Source organism: Notolepis coatsorum (genome assembly GCF_963971535.1).
Source record: "Notolepis coatsorum genome assembly, chromosome: 20".
In the NCBI taxonomy this organism is placed as follows: Eukaryota; Metazoa; Chordata; class Actinopteri; order Aulopiformes; family Paralepididae; genus Notolepis; species Notolepis coatsorum.
In genome coordinates, this window is record NC_140184.1 from 75,396,652 (window position 1) to 75,401,651 (window position 5,000).

The window sequence follows — 5,000 nt, forward strand, 5'->3', positions numbered from 1 at the left end:
GAGCTCAAATGAGTGAGATAATCTTTTTCTAAATGCTTACTGTCTGGAATTATCCCCTTTTGCATTGAGTACAAATAGCTTACAGATTCTTATTTACGTCTTTTGCTATTTTTTAGAGAGAAGACTGACATCTGTACCCATCACACTTAAGATCTATACATCATAAATGAAATGGAATCATGCAGCGCGTCTGCCGTGTTCAAAGTCTCAATTTACACCGCATGACGTTGAACGGATGCTAAAAAGTATAAATGATATTTATAGCTTACCAGTTTTTCTTTAGCAAAAGTAACATGAAGAAAAGGATTTTAGTTTCAAAAAGTTTTAATTAAAAAAATACAAGAGTTACAAAAGAAATGCACAATTATCATAGAAAGTCAGGAAGTTCCAAAAATCTCCAAAAATCTAAAGAGTATACTTCCTAGGGAGGTATACTCAAAAGTTGCCAGGCCATGCCCCTTACACCGCTCGACATTTCCTGGCTTAAAAAAAACTGAAAATCTGCTGGCAAAATCTGAGCTCCGAGACTGGAGCCCTCACTTATATATCGGTCCGGCATCATATCAAGACCTCGTTAGTATTGGTCTAAATACAGTGATGTCATTTCTTCCATCCAATCAACGTATAACACATAAACACACTCAGTAAACATGAACTCCTCCCTTTCTAGTCGTTACTTGTACTGGAGAAGTAACAGATTACTTGTGGCTGTGGAAAGCCCCTATTATTCCATCTGCCTCTACGGGTCCCGGCTTTCTCTGCAGGCAGAGATTCACCCACTGTCAAGGTTAAACGCTCTGTGACCACATTCCTGCATCCTGTGCTGCACGGGCTCTTATCTGTTTCTAGCAGGCTAGCAGAGCCCCACAAGGCCATAGGCACATTCCTAAGTGCGTCCATCAGTATTGAATGAAGCAATTGCCCTGTGTAATATACAATACATGGTCCTTCTAGCATGAATAGCCTATACGCTTATATATATTTATACAGGTTATATAAGAATACAAAAAGACATCCGTCATATCAGAGGCATACTCGTCCTGTTATCAAGCTTATAATACATAGTTATATTTAATCCTTTATAATGCTTAATATATTACATCATACAAGGGACACAAGTCAGAGAGAGAGAACAGGATGTCAAAATACAAAAAGGGTCATTTCGTGGCACTTCAACACCGCCTCTGTCATCCTGGTCGTCTCTTTCCTCTGTCTTAATAGCGTCTGTACGGGTGGACGAGATGGCGATTACACGGTCACGTGGCTGTGACTCTCCACACCCTCTCTGTCATCTTGGTTCCCTGTTACCCTGGTAGCCGGCGGGAAGACTTGCATCTGTTGTTCCCTGGCTGGACGGCCCGACAGGATAGGGGCCACGTCGTTGCTTGTTAGCCGGCGGGAAGACTTGCATCTGTTGTTCCCGGCCAATGCACCCAGTTGTTGTCGTCTGAAGAATACAATGTCATGGTTCTTATGGTCACCCCCTCTGATCTCTTGGATCTCTCCCATAGTTTGAGGTAGGTCGAATTGTAGCAGCTGTCCTCTATTGAAGTGTGGTTGGCCTGGTCGTGTGACCCTGTCCGTAGGCCTACGCAGGACATCACAGATACAGTCCACAGAGGACTCATTTCTTTTCTCTCTTCCAGGTCTATTCAGGGCTCTCGTCACCCTGTAACTTGGGTCCAGGCCAATGTCTCTCTGTCTCCATGTCACAGGATATACGGGCATAATATCCCCTGTTTCATCGCCTGCCCATTCTCCTTCACCTTCGTCGGAGACGACCTCCAATCCTGAGCTCCTGGTCGAGCCAGAGAGTGACTGAAAGGTGATGCCTTTCAGAGAAGGCCCCTTGCTGATAAGTCTCAGTTTGGCCGGTTTAGCTCTCTCGTTCCGAGGTCTAGGATGTTCATCCCTTGGGTACCGAACTCTCTCCTTAGATCTTGACCTAGAAGAGGACCTTGAGGATGCTCTGGAGCTTGACCTATCCCGGTCGCGTGAATATTTTAGGCAACCAACTTGTGTTTAGCGTTTCTCTGATTGGCCAATACGCCCATGTGACCACGGCAGCGCGAGAGAGCGGCAGCGCGGAAATAGGCTGTCTATTGCCTCGCGCTGCAGCGCGGAAATAGGCTGTCTATTGCCATTCTCTAAGTCAAACTCTAACCTTAACCAGCTCCTTAACAGCGCCTAAACTTAACCCTTCTAACCTTAAGCAACTCCGAAACAATGCCTAACCTTAACCAACTCCGAAACAATGCCTAAACTTAACCGGCGAAATGAATGCACGTTAAAAAATATTGCCATTCTCTAAGTCAAACTCTAACCTTAACCAGCTCCTTAACAGCGCCTAAACTTAACCCTTCTAACCTTAAGCAACTCCGAAACAATGCCTAACCTTAACCAACTCCGAAACAATGCTTAAAGTTATGCCTAAACTTAACGGCGAAAGAATGCGAATGCACGTTAAAAAAAAAAAAAAAAAAAATTGAAGGGAATCAAACTAGCGAGCAACAGCCATGCAGCTTTGCCAATTGAGCTATTTCTGGATACTGAATAAGGGGCGGTTACTGGCATATAATGAGCTCCGCTCTGCCGCTCTGCTGCTGCCGCGTCGCCGCGGGGGCGTGGCTAGACGCAAGTTGGGCGTGGTTAGACACAAGTTGGTTGCCTTTAATATTTAGGCATCCCGGTCTTCCTCCATTTCTGAGTTCTGATCTGGATCAGTATACTCCTGTTTGCTACTTGCTGCATCGTCCACCGACTCCGGGGGACAGCCCCCCCGTCTAAGAATGCTCCTGGCCTGAGATAGGGCAGGTTCTGATCCTTCAGGTCCGAACTGTACTGTCGGTCTCCTTGGTGTGGATGATCTCCCTCTCTGTTGTTCGGGAGGAGTTCTGGGAATTGGACCTTTCCTTCCTGGGGACGGTTCCCGACCCCTTAGGGTTCGGAGGGGGAGTGAGAGGTACCGATGCAGGCTCATCGTCCTCGTCTTCCTCACTCTCCCCTGCTTTATCCAAGGCCAGGGTTATTGCCTCATGGTCCTTAGGTCCCACCATGAGACAGATATCTGTGTGCCCTGCACTCCTTATGCTTGAGATCGCGCTGATTACTGCTTCCCCCAACCATATGCCTCTTTGGCCATATCCTCGAGACCTGCCCCACATCAGGTTTATGGCTAGTCGGTAGGGCATGTCCTTGGTACCATGGCCAGCATAGATTTCTCTTTTTTGCAGTAGTTCCTTCATACGGGACACCAGTTTGTCCCAGTTCTTTTGTGAGGACTGTACCTTATTGTATCGGTATTGGCTTAGTGTCACATGGACAATTTTCTCCACGTGAAACACATCATAATCACACTCAGTGATTACTGCCTCAGGTTCCGGTAGTAAGAGCCTCCTGCCGTTATCATGCTTGTTTCCCATCTACCATAGTTCATCAATGACGGTCCAGTGAAGGTGAGAATTGACCATGGTGCGTCAGAGTTGTCTGTCCAGACTGGGTAGTTAGTGACTGTTATGTCTGGTGTTTGTATGTGAGAGCTTGTAGATGTCACTCTCACCCCTGAGTGTTCACCACGGGGAGATGTATAGGTTGCTCTCGCTTGCCTCACTTCCTTGTGAACACGTGGTCCTGGGCTTATGCACCGCAGAGAGTAATCTCGCCCTGGGGTTGATGTAGCCATCGGTGTGTTTGATCCCCCCATTGTCGGGAGTTGTCCGCTGAGTGTAAATCCCCCCCATTTCATATCCGGAGGGATCGCTCGTTGAGCGGGGAGCCCCCTGGCCCATGTACCTGTGGGTGGGAGCAGGCAGTGCTCGGCCTGTTTCTGATCCTGGGTCCTGACCATGTTCCTGTGCCATCCCCTCCTGGGTGTGTCTCGCACAGGTGGAGTGGAGCTCAGGGCTTTCAGGGTTAGTGAAACCCCCTGAGCCATCTTTCTCCATGCTTGGAGGCCGAGTGTCTGGTGTTTCCTCATATATCCTCCCTGGTCCTGACAGGGGCCACGTAATTTGGGCCCTCTGTTCTGAGTTACTCACTTCCCGTGGTGTTCCCGGGGGACCAGACCATGTCTGGTTTCTGTATGCCAGCTCGTTCATGACCTGTGTGAGGTCTCCGACCATAGTGGGCTCGATTTCCTCGAACAGGTTTCCCCAGCCATTACGGTAGTGTGGTGGCCATGCCTCCATTTGAGCTATGTGCATTGTGTTTGCTTGGTATTTATCAGGGATCAGCAATACCACTGCCATTGATGCAGCTGGTATTTCCTGGTAGGCTTCCAAGAAGCACCATATGCTTGTGTTGGCATCATAATGCCAAATCCCTATTCCAAACAAGGTCATAACTAGGCTTGTTATGCCTGCGTCCTGGGCGTGTTCCTGTAGTATGCCAGGAGTACTCAGGTTTGGCTTTCGATGTCTGTTCCATGGCAGCACGTCCTGCATGGTAATTGTCAGTATCCCTGCGTAACCCTTATTTTTAAGTAGGTAGGGGACTCCTACCAGCACCGTGCCGTCCTTAAAGGGGAACTCCAACATTTTGGGAAATTAGCTTATTTAACATCTTCCCTGGAGTTAGACAAGAAGATACATACCTTTTTTGTCTCTGTGCGTGTATTTTAGCTTTGGGAATAGACGCTATGTTAGCATAGCTTAGCTTCATCACTGGAAGTGAGGCAGGACAGTAGCCTTACAGTGCCTTACAGTGTATTGCAACGTCTGACATTGACCAAATTTGATATGCATGACCTTGGTGGGCTCTAGGTCAACTCCTGAAAAGGGGGTCAATGTCAGACCTTGGAATCAAAAGTTAGGGGGCGCACTGAAATTATGGCAAGGGTTATTAGCCCCCTAACTTTTGATTGCAAAGTCTGACATTGACCCCCTTTTCAGGAGTTGACCTAGAGCCCACCAAGGTCATGCACAGGGCCGCCTGGGAGAAATGCGAGGTCCTGTGCGAGATTTAACGCGAGCCCCCCCCCCCCCCCCCCCCCCCCCCCCCCC